The following is a 20,003-nucleotide window of genomic DNA, read 5'->3' on the forward strand; positions in this document are numbered from 1 at the left end:
TGTAAAGCAGAAACTAACACACCATTGTAAAGCAATTATACTCCAATAAAGATGTTAAAGATAAAAATCCAGATCACTGAAACATACCAAAAATTTCAAATGAGGGCCTCACCAGTAAAAGATCACAAAAGGGTGAGATTTGTTTTATTATATTCAGGGATACTAATTTTTAAAAATACATTATATGCCAATTTTTAAATGAAGAATGAGATACATAGTTTTTCAAAAAATATATGAAATAATAAAACACAGAATATATTGTGCCCATATAAAGAGGGGAAGGGAAGGTGAAAGATAAGGAGAAAGAAGATAGAGAACAGAAAAAGAGGCAGTTGGTTTACATGAAGAAAGCTGGGGGGATGGTACTTCCTTGGGTCCCAGATAAAACTGACTGTAGAAAAAGAGACAATATTTATCATAGAGTGCCATTCAGGCTTGTCAATATCAATATGTATTTTGTGATGCAAGGAAAATTATGATTCATATATGATCCAGGATATTCTCTAGTTGCAAGAGAAAAGGTCAGCAGCTTATATATAGTAAAACCTGTTATTGTCTCTGTGATGACGATTAATAAACTCTATGCATACAGTAGACATACAGCCCATGAGTCACCCTTGTTTAACATTATATTATATCAAAACATGTATCAACTATTGTCTTCGTATCTGAGTGTATGGGGTTAATTTCAACTATTTTATTTGTATTTTTTAGGGAAAAATGCATGTGGTCTAGCATCAACATTTCGGCTGCTTTATGACATGATTTCAACTTATAATGTGTTACTCTATTTGGAAGCAAAGAAGCTATTCCATTAATACTTTCAATGCTCTATGAATACGTATCAATTTTAAAGAGTCATTCAGAAAATAAACATCGAATGACTGTTTATCAAAAAAAAATATATATATATATATATACATACACAAACAATAAATGCTGGAGAGGGTGTGGAGAAAAGGGAACCCTCCTGCACTGTTGGTGGGAATGTAAATTGATACAGCCACTATGGAGAACAGTATGGAGGTTCCTTAAAAAACTAAATATAGAACTACCATACGACCCAGCAATCCCACTACTGGGCATATACCCTGAGAAAACCATAATTCAAAAAGAGTCATGTACCAAAATGTTCACTGCAGCTCTATTTACAATAGCCAGGACATGGAAGCAACCTAAGTGTCCATCAACAGATGAATGGATAAAGAAGATGTGGCACATATATACAATGGAATATTACTCAGCCATAAAAAGAAACAAAATTGAGTTATTTGTAGTGAGGTGGATGTACCTAGAGTCTGTAATACAGAGTGAAGTAAGTCACAAAGAGAAACAAATACCGTATGCTAACACACATATATGGAATAAAAAAAAAAGTTCTGAAGAACCTAGGGGCAAGACGGGAATAAAGAAACAGACCTACTAGAGAATGGACTTGAGGATACAGGGAGGGGGAAGGGTAAGCTGTGATGAAGTGAGAGGGTGGCATGGACATATATACACTACCAAACGCAGGGTGGATAGCTAGTGGGAAGCAGCCACATGGCACAGGGAGATCAGCTCGGTGCTTTGTGACCACCTAGAGGGGTGGGATAGGGAGGGTGGGAGGGAGGGAGACGCAAGAGGGAAGAGATATGGGGACATATGTATATGTATAACTGATTCACTTTGTTATAAAGCAGAAACTAACACACCATTGTAAAGCAATTATACTCCAATAAAGATGTTTAAAAAAAAATGTGTTCCTATGACAGTGCATTCTGGGTCACACAGATGCTGAACCTCTGACTCCCCTCCCCAAAAAAACCCACTCTGGGCACTCACTGAGCTTGTGGCGCCTCCTTCATCTGTCCCTTTCTCTGCCTTCCCATGGTTGTGTCCATCCTTTGCCAGGAGGCCAGACTCTCATGAGCCTCCTCATTGGTCCCACCCTCCAAGCCAAGAGGGAGCAGTTCATTGGTTTTGCCAGCCATCTGCTTACACTGTGAGTCTATCTTCCCGGTTCACAGTCAGTATCAGTGGATGCACCAGTCCCAGGGATCAGTTAAATTACAATACATTCCAACAGTGGAGGACCTGACAGCCAGGAACAAGTGATGCCATGGGAGAATGTTTAAAAAGCAGTGTACAAAACTATATTTACTGTAAAATCTCTACCCTATTAAACATGATATATATTTATAAATACACATATGTCCCTATAACAATGAATTGACATGCACCAATAAGTTAATACTAATCGCCAGCTAATTTAAATTCCTTCCTATTGCTTTGCTGGATTATATAAAAATATATATAATCTTCAATTATATATTGAAGATTTTTACTTCTGATAATTTTTATTTTAAGAAATGGAGAAGCTTTGAGAGGATTTTTTTAAGGCCAAAGCAGTGGTTCTCAGATTTTATTATGCATCAGAATCACCTGGACAGCTTGTTAAGCTACAGACTGCTGGGTCCCACCTCAGAGTTTCTGTTTCAAAAGGTCTGGGATGGAAGAGTTGAGAATTTAAATTTCTAACAAGTCCAAGGTGATACTGCCGCTGGTCCAAGGACCACACTTTGAGAAGCACTGGCCTAGATGTTCTCAGCAAATGGCATTAAGGAAGAAGGTCACCAAGGCTTTGGTGTGCTGAAGCAGTGAGAGGAAGCCCTCTCTCTATTGTGGGAAGACAATAACGTTCTAGGGATCCCTGAGCCTCTCACCTGCCCGGCGCCCCAAAAGGAAGGAGGATGGAGGCCCCTGAGATGTATAATGAACACAACTGCACTAGCTTGGATCCTCTCCTTTCCCAGAGCAGGCCCTTTAAGGCCCATTAACCCCTGGTCTTTGGAACATAGCCCCTTCCTCCCATTGTGCAGAGAGAGAGCCACAGAGATGATGCCGGAGAGACAAGGCCTGAAGGAGGGAGCTGCCAAACTGGTGAGCTTCTGAGACCCTAGGGAAAGCCCACACAGAGACCACCAAATACAGAAACATACATCCATGCACAGGACCTCCCGCCCCATCACAGAAGGGTGCTGCACCTTGTGGCCTCCATGTTGCCAGGACACCCTCCTTTCTTTGAGCCCATCCTTTCATTTCTTATTTCATTCATTTATTCAGCACTCGGCTCACCATCCCATCTAGCAGGACAGACAACAAACCAAACACAGTAGTGTAGGGTGGTCCATGCTAGGTCTGGGGTGTACATGAGCGTACACCAAGGAGGGGCATCAAAATAAGGTCTGAGGGTGGCAGTAGTGTTAAAATAACTTAGGCTTCATAAACGCGAGACAGCAAAATTGTTACAAATGTGGGCTCCCAGCTCACACAGAGCTGGACTCAAATTCTCGCTCTAACTTGTACTAGCTTGACCTCTCTGGACTTGTTATCCCATCTGTAAAGCGGGTGTGGAAGGCAGCTTCTAACATGGTCTCCAACACTCTCCGCCTCTCGTATTCACAGCCCTGCATAATCCCCTCCACATGAGTGTGGCTGGATCTAGTCACTGGCTTCTAATGGATAGAATGTGGCAGAAGTGATAGGCTGTCACTTCTGAGATTGTGATAAAAGGACTATGGCTTCCATCTTGAGTTCTCTATCCCTTTCTCCCCTTCCCTCATCGTCTCTCTCATCCCTCACTCTGGGGAAAACCAGCTGCCATGTTGTGAGCAGCCCTATGGATTGGGGACTGGAGCCTCCAGCCAGCAGCCAGGGCACCCCAGGGCTCCCACCCAACACGTCAGTGAGCTGGGAAGCGGACCTGCCCCCAGTCAAGCCTTGAGATGACGACAGCCCCAGCTGACACCTTGACAACAGTCTCGTGAGACATCCTCATGAGAACCACCCAGATAAGTGTCTCCCAGATTCCTGACCCATAGAAACTGTGAGATAATAATTGTATCTTGTTTTAAGCTGTAAGTTGTTACGGAGCAATAGATAACAATATAGCGTGGATAGCGATGGGTTTCTGAACCCCATAGACTGTAAGGTTGATATGAGGACTCACTAGGCTAACACAGGTAGAGCTCTTAGCACAGAGTGTAGCACATAGTAAGGGCTTACCAGCGTTACTAATTGTAACTATAATAAAGAATATCTGCTTTCCACAGGTGTCCCCAAAGGAGTAGGTCCGCTGGTGCTATTTTAGGCACATAGCAAGCTGCACGGGGAGAGACTCCAAAACACCTGAGTATTGCTGCTGTAACAAATTACCACAACTCTAGTAGCTTAAAACAACACAAAGTTATCGCCTTATCATTCGGGAAGTCAAAAGTCCAATATGGATCATAAAAGGCTGAAATCAAGGTGTTGGTAGAGCTGTGTCCCTTCTGGAGGCTCTAGAGGAGAATTGTTCCTTGCCTTTTGCAGCTTCTGGAGGCTGCCCGCATTCCCTGGCTCATGGTGGCATCACTCCAAACCCTGCTTATGTTATCACATCTCCTTCTCTGACTCCGACTCCTGCCTCTCTCTCAAAAGGACGCTTGTGATTTCATTGGGCCCACCTGGATGACCCAGGCTAACCTTCTTAATCACACCTTAACTTAATCACACCTGCAAAGTCCCTTTTGCCATGTAAGGGAACATATTCACAGATTCCAGGGATTAGGGCAAGGACATCCTGGGGGGCCATGATTTGGCCTACCACAGTGGGGTTGCCCCTTATTTTCTCCAGGCAAAGCATCCCCAGTCCCATCAACTGTTCCTCCACCAAGGACAACATTCCCCCCTCCTCTCCATGCCCTCCATGTCCCTGTCACCTGATTCTCTAAAAATCATGTTGAGATGGAAAACCTGGATGCTGTATCCCTACAGGACTGAATTTAATAAGTGAAGACTTGGGTTCTCACACATTTTGCAACACTTCAGGAAAACAACAACATTCCCTCCCCTCCCCTGCTAACACTGTTATCAGCCTGAAAATTCCTGCTTCCTATTCTAGCTGCTGCAAAGTTGCTCACATGAGAAAAGGTGAATTATTCAGTGCGGTGTTTAGCCCACATTTAATATTTGATCAATTAGCATTCTTTGATCCATGTCCTAACAGTGGGATGTCCCTGGCTCTGTGGCTGCATGAGCTAGGCTTGCTGTTTCCACAGGGGGAGGGTGTTCAAGGGGAAAAGAGGCTCACACACATGACCTGCATCTGAAACACAAGCAGCCTGAGCCTGTGCTGGGAGAGAAGGGGAGGTCGGGGTGAAGCTCGAAGGGGAGCAGGAGTTCGCATATTAGCAGAGTGGTCTCCGCCCTGGGAGTCCCGCACCCTAGCCCACCTGAGTGCCCACGGGGCTCCCGTGTCCCTGATCATCTTGCATCACTGTCACCAACCCCCTTGGCTTTAAGCAGCACTACACCTGGCCCACAGCACACAACCAGCATAAGATCAAAGGAACAAATGATCCAAACCTTGGAGCCTCCCCGTCCAGATGCCCATGGATTTGGACCCAGGAGCAGGCCTTGCCCTCCACCACCGGCCATGCAGGGACTGTGGAGGGGCTTAAGATGGTGGGTTAAATGCTCTTTGTCCTAAAAAGGGAGTTAATTAATCACCCTCACGTGGATTGCCTCCTGCTTTGCCAACCTGTCACTTGTAGGAACTAGACTCTTGGATTTTTGGTTTCTGAAATGGGAATACAGCAAAAAGAGGAATGGTGTCTCCTAACTCATTAGAGGGAAGCCTAGACATGGCACAGACAGACAGACAGACATGCACACACATATATACATACACATGGATATATACATATACACACACGTGTATATACACACACATGCATATACATACATACACGCACACTTGAGGAATCTCTCCAGCCAAGCACAGCCCATGTTGGGAGGTGGCAGCAGGCAAAGGGCCAAAAATAGGCTCTCTCACAGGCTCCCCCAGCTTCAGTTCAAGGCTTCTGGATGGGGGAGCGGTGGAGGGAGGTTTCTGGCCAGCTGTGGCCCGGGACCCAGCCACAATTTAGTCCCCTCTTCCCCCCCTAATTTTGGAACAATACCACAAGCCAGATGTGCTGCTTAACACATGACAAGTGGTACTTGTGTGTCAGAATGAGACTTTAAGTTTCTGTACCTCTCCCACTGTGAAGTGATTCTGTGTATCCATTTACTTGTCCCAAACTGTGAAGGAACCGAGGCTTTTGTTGCTCGGGTGTTATTAAACATCATCATTGGCCACCTCCCGCTTCTGTCATTGATTGAGATAAATGACACTATTTTTTTCTTTAAAAAAAAAATCTACGCTTAATGAAGTCTCTTTCGTGCCACAATCTCAGCAGTGAGATAAATGAGAAACAATTTCTTGGTATCCATTATTTTAAATTACAGATATCAACCCTGATGCTGTTTTCAAGGTTTATTGAATTTTCATACACTATCATCAGCTTCTACATTCTACACGTGTAATAGAAACCTGAACTCAGAGAGGTCTTATGGCTTCCTTCTAAAGCCTCAGTGAGAAGGGGCCCCATTCCCCAGCCTCCCCAAGAAACCTTCCAGAAAGTTCCAGGCACTCTCTCGGCCAGACCAAGGGAAGGGAGAAGAGAAATCCAGCAGAAGGAAGGTAAGAGAAGACGAGGAGAGGAGGGAATAGCAAGAAGGGCTCTGGGTGTGTGTCTATTTCCCTCAGCTGAATGGAAGCCCCCCTCCCTAGCACAGAAGCCTGTTCTCTTCAGTCTCCCGCCGGCTGAGGGGGCCAAGACTGGGCCTGCATCACTCTTGATACCCAGCTGTCCAGCTGACTTCTCCTGGGCCTCCGCCTCCCCTTTCAGACAATAAATCCCATAGACAACTGGGGCTTGACTGCAGCCTGAGTAAACCCTTAGCGAGAAGGCGATGTGATGCAATAACCCCCTCACAGAAGTCTCCCCCCACCACCACTCCCGGGCAAGTCCCTCTAGGCTCATGTGAACCTCCTGCTGCTGCCACAGCTAACCAGGTACATCCTAAGCATCCTGCACTCTGATCCCCAGGGGTCACTGGCAGAACAGCGGAAGGTGGCACATAACCTCCAGGGTCACCGAGGAAGGTGGTCACAGAGCAGTTAACACTATCTCTGTGAGAGAAACTGAAGGTCAGAGAGGTTAGGCTGACCCACTGGGGCCACACAGCAGGAACACTGGCAGCTTCCACAAACTGCATCTCAAATCATTGGAAGGGCGTTGAGAAGGTCCAGGCCCACCTACTGTGGAGCAAGCTCTGTTCTCAACTATCTGAAGACTCCAAGCTGCCAAAAACTGCAGAGGCCTTTGGTGTGAGTGGGTGAGTGGGTGTGAGTGGGTGAGTGAGTGTGTGTGTGTGTGTGTCGTCTGTCTGTCTGCATGGGCATATGTGTGCAAGTGTGTATGCATGTGTGGGTGTGGTCTCTCATTTAATGGGCATTGATTGAGCACCCAGCGTGTGTCAGACCCTGAGGTAAGCTCAGGGGGTTCAGCAATGAAAACAGACAGTGCCAGTCCCCACAAAGCTGATAGTCTGGGAGGGTTGAACAAGAGTAAGCAAGTAAATTAGCAAGAAAAGTGTAGCAGGAGAGTAGGCACGGTCAAACCTGGTACTTGAGGATGGACTATCTTTCAAGGCATAGGCTGTGTTTAAAGAGGGCATAGTAACCACTTCTAGGCCTGAAGGGTCAAAGGGAAAGAGAAGTTACTGGAACACTGAGAGGGTGTGCGAACGGAGAGGACCACCTGATGGGGGCTGAGGCCTTCAGCAAAGGGATACAGCCAGCCCATGGAGACCCATCAGGGAAGGGGCCAGAAGAATAAAAATGCCAAGCTCACTTTCCTCCTACCCTCCCCTCTCCTGCCAGTAGCCAACTAAATGAACTCAACAGGAAGCCAGAGGTGAGTGGGGGGCACTGATGCGGCCCTTATGGGTCAGCTCCTGGCCCTGAAGTGGATGGGGAGGAGAGTATCAGAGGGACGAGCAGACAGGACACAGCTCTTGGCTGTGTACAGACAAATTGTTACTTGTGCCAAGAAGGAAGCATGGGGTATACGGCACAAAGATGAGTGGGTGAGAGGGCTGGGAAGGTCTTTCTGGAGAGTGACATTTTTAAGGAGAAAGTATGAGCAGGGGTGAGATCAGGCCCTCAGAGAAAATCTGGGAAGCTGGGAAGCAGGTGGCTGAAGACGACCCAGCAGAGCAGATCGGAGAAAACCAAGACAAAGTCGGCAGTGTGGAAACCCTAGAAACAGTGGATCTGCACTTCTTCCCCCCAGAACGGGCCCTGGAATCAGAGGTCCCAGGTACCTCTGAGAGCGGGGGCAAAGGTGACACTCATTACAGAGGGACTGCTTGCAAATCTGTGTATGAAGCCTGTACACCCCCAGTGCCCTCCCTGCCTGGCACACACAGAAAGCTGGGGGCTTGCTCTCAGGAGAGGTTGGTCCCAAGTCCCTGCTCTCTGGGACCCCAGGCACTGCAGAAAATGAATGGAGTGAGGGTCCACCTACCCAAAGACAAGAACCCCAGCTCCCTTCCCCTGCCTGGTGCTGGGAACACTGGTAACCCGGCTCAAAAGAAAATTACCACCTCAAGAAAAGAGATTTACAGATATAGATGGACCAGTGGCCACTTGGCGGTGGGTTTAATAGTTTTCCCCCCAAATTTATGGCTACCCAGAACCTCAGAATGCGGTCTTACTTGGAAATAGGGTCCTTGCAGAAGTGATTAAGGTAAGAATCAAGATGACACCACACTGTGTTAGAAGGGCCCTAAATCCAATGAGAATGTCCTTTAAAAGACAGAAAAGGACAGAGAGAGACATAAGGACGACGGCCATGTGAAGACAGAGATTGGGGCTGTGCTGCCATAAGCCAGGAAACACCAGGAGTCATCCAGAAGCTGGAAGAGGCGAGGAAGCCTAGAGCCTGTGCAGGGAGTGTGGTCCTGCCAACCGACACCTTGATTTCAGATTTCTGGCCTCCAGAACCATTCATGGTAATTTGTTGCAGCATCCTTAGGAAACTAATGCACCCCTCAATTCCATCTACCCTCAGTGAAGCCAACTGCTGGGCCACATACACACACACACACACACACACACACACACACACACACACGCACTTCCGCCCTGCTATTTAGTGCCTCACCCTTAAATATGTGCACGGCTCTGCAGGTCTTCTGGGCACAGGGCTTTAATTTCACTTGCCACCTCCTAGAACACCAGGATCCACTGACCCTTTCCCCAAAGGAGCAGGGCACAGAGCCCCAGCAGCTTGGAGGCCTTCTCCCACAAGCAGCAGCATACGCCCATTTTCTCTGCCCCCCTCCTTCTCCTCGTAGCCAGGTCAGAGCCCAGCTAATCACAGCAACCCACCCAATGGGTGCGATCCTTCACTGGCATATGTCCCAGGGCACAGCTCCCCACAAGCATGAGTGCACCCTGGCAGGCGCTGTAGAAGGACGTGGACACCATGTCCTACGGGTCAGCAGGGCCTGCAGCTGTGGGCTCAGCCCTGGGGATGCAGCCACACACCCTCTCTGGGCCCCAGTGAAGGGGGAAGGTGGCAGAGACTTGGAGAAACTCACAGCGCCCAGCACCCAGCATCAGAGTCACAGCTGGAGAGTTCAAGACACCAGAGGAGCCTCTCCAACTCACTCCCTGTTTACAGATGGAGAAACTGAGGCCCAGAGAGATAAGAGGGTTTGCATACATTTACAACACACTGAGTCCAATCAGTAAGTCAGCAAGTGTTTATTGAGTTCCTACTGTTTTTCAGGTCCAGAACTAGACTATGATGATATAGAAATGAATAGAATAAAATATGCACCCTCAGATTGCCCAGGGTCAGCCCAAGGAAAAGAATGCCAAGCAGCAGCAAGTACTAAACTGTGCAGACACACAGCCCTTCAGAGAACTAGCATTTTTCCACCAAGCAATGGAGCTTTGCACCAGGTCCCCTGCCCAGCCCCATTTCCTGCACAGCACCCCCATTGACTCCTGTCACCCCAAAATTGTCAGAATGCATCCTCTCCTACTTCATCCGTTCACACCCCAAACATCATCTCAGGCCCCAAGCAAGACCCTGGAGCCAGAGAGACAAAAAAATATATATATATGATAGTCCCCACCCTCAAGGGACCCAACCATGGTGAAGGGGAGGGAGGGAAGCCAACGGGCCGGTGCATGGGTGACTGGGTGAGCTCTGGGTCCAGAACGACCAGGGCCTTTCTGCACTGGAGAGCCAGGGAAGACTCCCTGACGCAGAGCTTGATGACAGGGAAGGGTTCTGGAGGCAGAGGGAAGGGCTGAGGTCTGGGAGAGCTGGGCAGCCACCTGGTCGGGGACAAGGGGAGTGGAGACCCGGGAGAAAAGCGGGCAGGGTCAGAACAGAAGGTCCTCAAGTGCCCTGTGGGGAGCCTGGACCCTGTCACTCAGGCAAAGATTATTGTTCCCAGTTCTGTTCTCACTGCCCACAGCTGATGACTGTCTGTGACTCTCTTGTCTTTACAAACTCCCTTGCTCACCTGGAGCTCCTTACGTGTTCCCTCGCACAGTAGAGGCGGCTGTTTTTCTTTGTTCTCTCCCTGAACCAATCATCCTATCCCGGGTACTTTTCTGACCTCAGCTGCAAGAGGAAAATCACCTACGCTGGCGTTAAAGAGACTCGGGTGCTCGGCTCTTATCTGTAAGCAAAGAACAGAGCCCTGTGCCCCTTGCAACACCTCACACGGCACACAGGCTGGTGTGGGCAGGGGCGTCTTCCGTGGCACAGACTCTGGAGGGTTTGTGGAACCTGAGTGAGGAGTCTCACCTGGATGCACCCCCCTAAGAGAAGGTGGCGGCCCAGTGTGCGGGCTGCCTGGGCCTGGAGGCTGCCAGATCTGGGGCTCCGCCAGAGAGCACGAGCTCCATCCCCAACTGAGGGGGCGTGATGGGCCCTAGAGCAGCCCCTGGCCCTGCCGGGAGACTGACACTAGACCCCCGTGTGTTGCTCCTCCTTCCAGAATAAGGGTCGGGGTCTCTCACGATCTGCTGGACGAGAAGCCAGCTGGCTTCAAGCTTCAGGCTGGAGCCCCGTGTCCCCCAAGCTGTTCTTGAGCCTCCTCAGCTGGCCAGGCCGGGACAGCCCCAGCTTCTGGCCTCTCTGTGTAGTTCTGCCCTTGAGGTGCCACCCCATCTGGGCATACCCTGCCCAGATTCCCAAGCAAGTGCAGACACCTCACTCTGGCATCCCAGGTCCTCTTGATCTGGGCCCAAAGGCATTGCCCCCCTTGTTGTACACCACACTTCAGACAGCCCAGGCACCCCTAACGTCACCGTGTTTCCCACCTCCAAGCCTTCACCCTTGTCACTGCGTCAGCCTGGGGTGCCTCGCCCCCTCCTGCTTATCAGCCCTCCCCAGACTCGATGTATGCCGCGGCTCAGCCCCAGCCCGCACTCTCAGTCCCTGATATCCCCATGAGCCCCAAAACTTAATTCTCTTCAGTTCACTAAGATCAGAACTTGCTCTGTGCTTGGCCTGGAGACACAAAGACTTATGGAAGAGACTCCCCTCGTGGCCTGTGAACTGCAGCATCCCACGTGATGATTCTGTTTCCTCCACTGGGCTGTGAGCTCCTCCCTGATCAGCACAAGCGGCCACCCTCAGAGAAATGCCCGGCTGCTGACATGCAGGTGAAACCTGTCCACAGATTCACTACCCACGGCACCGCTGCCATCGGCAGAGACATCGCTTCGTGGAAGGGGAACAGCCCTTTGAGAAAGGGAGAGGGGGCCTCTGGGAGAGGAACAGCCCCAAGTTCTCCTCCAAGGACGAAAAGAATGGAAAGGGGCCTTGGGCTAGGGTGCCTCTGGGGTCTGGGGTCTCATCAAGCCAGGTTCTCCCTGCCCCACGCCACCCCCTGGCCTACACACCCCTAATCTCATGCCTGCTTCCAGCCTTGCTAATGCCCCCCTCACGTTATGCTTACCTTACCTTCTCCAGTAGCCTCCACCAGCTTCCTCAGTTCAGGCAGATCTCCCCCCTCCATCCTCACACCAGCATCTCCAAGACCACAGTCCTGCCCTGGGGTCAGCCCTCATGAGCCTGGGCTCCTTCCCGCCCGAGGCCTCGAGAGGTGGCCCAGGCACGCAGAAAAGTGCTTGCCCAGTCCCTGGGTGACACCTTGTTTAGCCCTGCCTCTCTGGCTATTTCTCCTGTAGCTCCAACACCTGGGGTAACCCAGGATTGCTGAGGCCCCTAGGTGTGCCAGGCACATCGCTGGCTGCTTAGGTGACAGCAGGAATCATACACCCTGTCCCTAACCCTGACCCTGTCCTCATGGAGCTGACAGTCTAGCAGGGAAGATGGCCGTGGAGCAGGAAGGGTTCAGAGCTACCCCTCACTCTGCCGGTCCTGGGGAAGGCAGCACCCCCCAGCCTGCCAGCTCCCACAGCTTCCTGACAGGCTGCAGCCCTACCCCCAACCCCAGGCCCCCTCCCAGCTTTGGGCTCTGGCAATTGTGCGTGTGCACTAGGTGCCTGTGTTTTCAAAGAATTTCTTTCCACTTTGCAAAATAATGAAGTCTCTAACATAAAAATAGAGAGCCCATCGGCTGCAATCTGCTATTATATTTTTACTGGGACCCTCCACTGAGTGAGAGTATAATCTGTAAGGTAATAAGATATTATCTGTAAGATAATAAGATATAATCTGTAAGATAAGTGCTGATAATATTTTCCAGGGAAGCATTTCTCACTGTTACAAACACAAACTGTTATTAGGGGGTATATTTGTTAGCACTGATGAGACACAGATTACCCAGCTTCTGCAACTAGATGGGAACAGGCTGAGTGTTTTCCCCTCTAAGCTGCTCAGCCTCTGAAAGAAAAATTAGCATAACGTGCTGAGTGTTCTACACAGTTCTAAGTTAGTCTTAAAAACTCCTTTGTGAGTCCTCTCCCATTAAGGACTTTAAGTATCTTTATTCTCTTTTAATAGAGCAATTCATCAATGTATTCCTCTAAAAGGTAAGTAATACAGATAAATTAGACAGGGGGACATGTTACATAAAGAGGAACACTCCAGCAGAATTAATACGCTAATACCATGCTTGGCACTTAGTAGGTGCTTAACAAATGGATATTATGTTAGTTGACTGACTGTAATTCCATAACATTTATGAAATAAGGCTTTCCAATATCATTTCAAAAAATTTTAAAGAAATGCTCAATCGTCATTTTCTGTTAATTTTGGAGTTGGGGTGGATTCTGAAGCTCTCCTGACAGCTTTCCTCCCAGACACGGATCGCAGACTTTGACAGAGCGCCACCTACTGCCCGAGCCTCGCCACCACCACTCACCAGCTCCCAGACCATCTAGAAGCACCACAGGGAAACCCAGAAAATGGTACATTTCATCCTCAAGCCAGCCTTCATTGAGGCCCTACTGTGTGTGTGGCAGGCCCCAGGGAAACAGACAAGCTAGAACATATCCTGCTCTGAGGTGTTCCGTCTACAGGAGAAATGACCAGAGAGGCAGAGCTAAAGGGGGAGACACCCACCCCAGGAAGGGTCACGGGAGAGAAGTCTCCACCAGCTGCATGCACCCCCCCGAAAAAAAGCCCGTTCCACAAGGTCACTCTCTCTCATCCATCCAGATACCTTCACACACACCCAGCATGGCCATCAGGTCTCCCGTGGTCCTGACCTCTGCCAGGGCAGTGGAGATGGCTGGTCACTCAGGACCTGGGCACTGGCCATTAAAGCAGCACCATGTGTAGGAAAACTCACAAGGAGCAAACAAAGTCTTCAGCAGGCTCTCAGCTCAGGGCTGCACTCTACATGGCAAACAGGTTGTATTCCCATGTCTACGGAGATGCAATTAATGATTGATCTTTGTGCAAAATGGGCATTGATAAATCAATACGGAGCTGATGCTGCAGATAAACAGTGCGTGTCATCGGGAGGCACGGCATGTGTAAATGATTCGATACAGATTGGTATCAAGGGAAATTCTGCCTCAATATGGCCTTAAAAGCCAAACACCGTTAGGATGTGTAGCAGCAGCTTTTGTGCTAACTTATTGCTGCTCTCTCATTCAATCGACAAGCACAGATGGAGCACTTTTTTGAATCTCTGGCTGTGTGCTGGGCCTGGAGGACACAGGGTCGATTGAGCCCCCTCCCCGGCCACACCCAGGAGCTCAGGACCCAGGACAGAGCTCATGGAATATTCTTCCCTGCCTTCTGGGGGACAGAAGACGTCAGCCAGGACGGGCCTCTGCTTAGTAACTCCTTGTGGGCCAGGCCCTGGGATGGGCGCATGGTATACATTCCACTCAACTTCCCAACAGCTACTGAGGCAGGAGTTCCTGGCCCAGTTTTACAACTGAGAAAACTGAAGCTTAGAGAGGCTAAGTGGTCACATAGCTAGTAAGTGGCGGAGGGGGCATTTGAACCCAGGGCTGCCAGTTCTAAAGCCTAGACTCTTCTCTGACCTGGTTTATGCAACCAGTATCTTGGCTCTGATCAGAGATCAGGCTGTTTGTGCGACCACAAACCATCCTCCCACCCCAGGCAGCCTACCAGCATTGACCGCATGAGAATGGGGAGTCCTAGAAGGAGACTTCCAGATCTTGGAGGCACAGGTCTGAGCCCAACTCTCTAGCAAGTGGTGGACCAGGAATATCCCAGACACTGCTGGGTGCCTACCCCACAGCATTAACCCCATCTCCCTCACTAACAGAACCCAGTGCTGTCCAGGCATCCCTGTAGTGGGAAGGCTGCCCCGATACCAACCCCACCAGAGGATGTTAATCTGGATTAATTTAAACCAATTAGAGTCATTTCATTCCTTTTGCCAATGACTGGTTTAGGAGGCAGCACATGACAAAATTCTGGCCAAGGAGACCTTGCTCAGGAGAACAAGTCTGCTGGAGAAACTCCTGGGAATGGTTTCTTAGCTCTTAAATAGAGACACAAGGACCATTTTTCACCTGTCAGATTGGCAAGAATCCAAAGGTTGAGAAGATACCTTGTGGGTTGTTGCGAAACCAGCCCTTCAAACAGTGTTGATGGGAGAATAAACTGGTACAAACCCCAGGAAGGGCAATTTGCAACATCTGTCAAGGTCACAAATACATACCCCGTTTGCCTCAGCAATTTTACTTCTAGGAATTTATCCTCTAGGAAAACTAACAGATTTTCAGAATTTATTATAACAGCAAATATGGGAAACAACCTAAATATCTATCAAAAGATGACTGTTTAAACAAATTAGGTTACATGCACATAATGCAATATAATATAGCTATAAAACAATGTTAAGGATGTGCTTTATGTACCAAAATATTTTGCTCAGTGAAAAAAAAAGCAGTGTCAAAAAATGCTTAGAGGGACTTCCCTGGTGGCACAGTGGTTAAGAATCCGCTTGCCAGTGCAGGGGACACGAGTTCGAGCCCTGGTCCAGGAGGATCCCATGTGCCACAGATCAACTAAGCCCATGTGCCACAACTACTAAGCCTGCGCTCTAGAGCCCACAAGCCACAACTATGGAGCCCAAGTGCCACAACTACTGAAGCCCAAGTGCCACAACTACTGAAGCCCACCCGCGTAGAGCCTGTGCTCCACAACAAAGAGAAGCTACCACAATGAGAAGCCTGCGCACTGCAACAAAGAGTAGACCCCGCTCGCCGCAACTAGAGAAAGCCCACGTGCAGCAACAAAGACGCAATGCAGCCAAATATAATAAATAAATTTAATTTAATTTAAAAAAATGCTTAGAGCATGGAAAAGTGACAGTGAGATAGATAAAACTATATGTTCATATTTGCTTGTAATATGCCTTATTACACAAAGAGATTCTGGAAGAATGAAACTGAGCAGGACCCTGTGGGGTTCCTGGACATGGAAGCCTTTCTGCGTACCCTGTTTCTTGTTTGTAGGAAACAGAATCCAGCCTCCATGACCTTCCCTGAGTTCCCAAGGGCAGATTCAAACAGTTGCTAATCAGGGTAGGGAGGGGATGCGGAGACAAGGTGGGAGCAGCCAAGAAACAATAATGCAGCCTTGAGGCAAAGGTCCTGGTTCCACCTCAAAGGATACACATAACAATATGTCTGAGCTCTTTACAGAACTAAAACCCCAACAAATGGAAAATGTCAGCATTCTTCATTCCAGAGAAGACCACCTGAAGCCAGATTAAAGGAACCAGAGAAGCTCATCAAGAGATTACCTGAGATCAGATTAAAGGAGTGTAGGCCCTGCACACGACTTAATCTTATCAGCAACCCCACCCTTGAACCATTACTATAAAACTCCTCACCAAATCCTCTGGGGTTGGGACACACAGTTTTTGAGGGCAGGAGCCCACTCTGTCCCCCTTTGCCTGGCAAAGCAATAAAGCTATTCTATTCTACTTCACCCAAAATTCTGTCTCCAAGGTTCAATTTGGCACCAGTAAACAGAGGCCAAGTTTTTGGCATCAAGAATAAATAAGAAAATCCTATTCATCAGAAGAAAGGATAGGAGTAATAGGGAGACTTTTTATTGTATGCCTTTTAAGTATTTTAGATTGCTAACCTGTGGATATAACACCTATTCAAACAATTCACCATGGTCTGAATATTTGTGTCCCCCCTAAAATTCATATGTTGTAATCCTAACCCCTAAGGTGATAGTATTAGGATGTGGAGCCTTTGGGAGGTAATTAGGTCATGAGGACAGAGCCCTCATGAATGGGATTAGTGCCCTTAAAAAAGAGGTTCCAGAGAGATCCATAGCCCCTTCGGCCATGTGAGGAAACAGCAAAAAGACAGTGACCTAAATGAACCAGAAAGCCCTCACCAAACATGGAATCTGCCAGACCACGATTCTGGACTTCCTAGCCTCCAGAACTGTGAGAAATAAATGTTTGCTGTTTATAAAATACCCAATCTGTGGTATTTTGTTAGAGCAGCCTGAACAGACTAAGACACAATTTTACTTTTTTAAAGAGAGGAAAACAATGAAGGGATGCTATCTTTTCTGCTTGTGGACACTTGTATACAAGGACATGAAGGTTGAGTGGAAGGAACCACAGCAGCCACTTTGTGACCATGAAGGGCACTAAAGTGGAGTAGAAAAATGGAAAGAACTTGTGCCCTCAATGACATTGTTGAGCTGCTAAATTAACCAAACCTGGAGCCATCCTACCCCAGAGCTTATCATTAGATGAGATAAATCTCTTTACTGTTTAAGCCATTTGGGTTGGGTTTTCTGGCATACAACAGCATGTCAGCAAGAAAACAGGGCCCTGATAAAAGCCATGCTCATGAGGACACATAACAAATAGATGATCTGTGCCTCTGCTCATGCTTCTATCATAAAGAAAAAACTCACGAGTCCAGGGTAAACACAAAGGACTAAACATACACACTTATTTCTGCCACACACCCTGCAAAAAAGAACCCCCCCAAAATAGTAGTGAAGGTCTAAAAATGACAGATACCCACAAGGACAGAGAAAAGAGAAGATGACAGAAGACAAGTTCTATCAACAACAGTTTGGAAGCTGGAAAGCAGATGGGCAAGAGCCAACTGGCTTAGCGGATCAGAAAAAGCTGAAGCCTGCTTTTGTATGAGCAAACCCATTCAGAACACTGAAAGGCCCAGGAACTGAGGAAGCAAGAAATACTACCTCAGAAGGCAGAGGCATAGGTGGGGCTAAAAACTAGGAAAGTCCACATGAGAAAAAGGAATCCTACCCCCACTTCCCAGCAAGATGACCACCCTACCCTCACCATGAAAATAGATGGGAGGCCAACTCTCTGGAGAGTTTGCATCAAAGAGTTTCTGCCCTCAAGGACAGCAGACACAGCTGAGCATGGGGTTGGGGGCCATATTTAAAACAGGGAGAATAAGGGTAATTCTATAAACTGAACAGTGAAAACTCATGTCACCTTCTCCCACTGAGCTTCTGGAAATTTCTCACCCAGACCTATACCCCTCCTCCAGGCAGATAATGGGAGGATTTCTCTCTGGAGAAAGTGACCACCCCTAGAGAAAGGACCTGACATCAGGAATTCCATATGAAAATAACCAAGTCACCCCATCCCAATCACTCTATACTGAAGCTTACTGGTCATCAAGCCTCACTCAAGCACAGGGAGCATCCCTGGGGGTATCTGGTACCTCACTCTCAGATATGTATGGGAGGCCACCAGATGTTGGAGAAAAGCCTCTAACTGAAGGATCAGAGCAAATAGGAGATAAAAGAATTCCAAAGGAAACAGAGAGATTGCAAGAAACAAACAATAATAATAATAATAATAATGTTTGTACTTTAATACCCTCAGAAAAGTTAGAAGATATTACATTTCATGAAATAAGAACAAGGGAACTATGAAAATGAATATTCAGGAAACAAGAAAAAAACATGGAAATTTAAAAAATGAGAACAGAGTTTTTTTAATCAACAGATTGTGAAAAATAAAATAGAACAAATCTCCATTAAAATAGAAAAAAAGTAGAAAATAAGAAAGATAAAATTCAAGGATTAACCTAGGAGGTCCATTATTCAACTAATAGGAGTTACAGAAAAAGAAAATTGGAAAACAGAGAGGATCCAATTATCAAAAAATAATACTAGATACTGTTCTAGAACTGAAGGAAATGTATTTCAAGGTTTAACAAATCTTCCAAGTATATGGCATCATGAATTAAACTTTAAAAGAATAATTTTTTAAATTTTTTTTAAATTTTTAAACCATGCTGAGGAACACCATCATGAAGTATAGAAAAGAGAAATGGAGAGAAATTCTAAAAACTTCCAAAGTAAATAAGCAGGTCACATAGAAACCTCAGGATCTGAACGGTATCTGATATCTCAACAAAAATGGAAACTAGAAGACAATAGAACAATGCATTCAAAATTCTGAGGGAAAATGATTTCCAATTTAGAGTCAGCCACACTATCAATCAAATGTGAGGCTAGAATAAGGACATTTTCAGACAAACAAGGTCTCCAAAAACTTACCTCCTAGTCCCCTTCCTCAGGAAGTTACTGGAGGAAGTATTCCCCTCAAAAGAAGGGAAGAATCCAAGAAAGACAATGAAGTGGGATCCAGGGTGCAGGGCATGCCCTGGAGAAGGTGGTGGAAAGTTCAGGTAAGAATCTGGGTGCTGTTTTCAGAGAACAGTCTAGACAGCAGCTGCAGGCTGGAGGCTCTTCAAGGCTCTCTGAAAAATAAACAAAACAAGTTGCTTGGTGCTGTGTTTAAAATATTCAGAGATTTTCATTGCTGTCATGGAGTTTGGGAAATTATTTGTAATTGGTACACATAAAACAAAATAAAGGAAAAGAAATGAGCAATTATTAACTTCTGAGAAAATTAAAAGTTGTATAAGAAACTATAATCATAGTACTGCATGTGGCTCTCTGCAAATATTAGTTACATAGGGAAGCAGGCAAGATGGCGGAAGAGTAAGACGCGGAGATCACCTTCCTCCTCACAGATACATCAGAAATACAGCTACACGTGGAACTGCTCCTATAGAACACACACCGAATGCTGGCAGAAGACCTCAGACCTCACAAAAGGCAAGAAACTCCCCACGTACCTGGGTAGGGCAAAAGAAAAAAGAATAAACAGGGACAAAGAATAGGGACGGGCCCTGCACCAGTGGGAGGGAGCCGTGAAGGAGGAAAGGTTCCCACACACTAGAAGCCCCTTCGCGGGCGGAGACTGCGGGTGGCGGAGGGGGAGGCTCCGGAGCCGCGGAGGAGAGCGCAGCAGCGGTTTGCGGAGGGCAAAGTGGAGAGATTCCCGCACAGAGGATCGGTGCCGACCGGCACTCACCAGCCCGAGAGGCTTGTCTGCTCACCCGCTGGGGCGGGCGGGGTCTGGGGGCTGAGGCTCGGGCTTCGGTGGTCGGATCCCAGGGAGAGGACTGGGGTTGGCGGCGTGAACACAGCCTGAAGGGGCTAGTGCGCCCCCGCTAGCCGGGAGGGAGTCTGGTTGAAGTCTGGAGCTGCCTAAGAGACAAGAGACCTTTTCTTCCCTCTTTGCTTCCTGGTGCGCGAGGAGAGGGGTTTAAGCGCGCCGCTTAAAGGAGC

The 20,003-nt window shown here is 47.7% G+C and overlaps 1 long non-coding RNA gene across 1 annotated transcript in view; it reads right to left on the bottom strand.

Moving 5' to 3' along the window:
* The window catches only part of LOC129392345 (uncharacterized), a 191,468-nt gene that overhangs the window by 66,575 nt on the left and 104,890 nt on the right, over window positions 1–20,003 (bottom strand). The window contains exon 2 of the long non-coding RNA XR_008618118.1: window positions 18,924–19,126. This is a non-coding gene — a long non-coding RNA (uncharacterized lncRNA). The remainder of the gene's footprint in view (window positions 1–18,923; window positions 19,127–20,003) is intronic.

Source organism: Physeter macrocephalus, chromosome 8, assembly GCF_002837175.3.
Source record: "Physeter macrocephalus isolate SW-GA chromosome 8, ASM283717v5, whole genome shotgun sequence".
Classification (NCBI taxonomy): Eukaryota; Metazoa; Chordata; class Mammalia; order Artiodactyla; family Physeteridae; genus Physeter; species Physeter macrocephalus.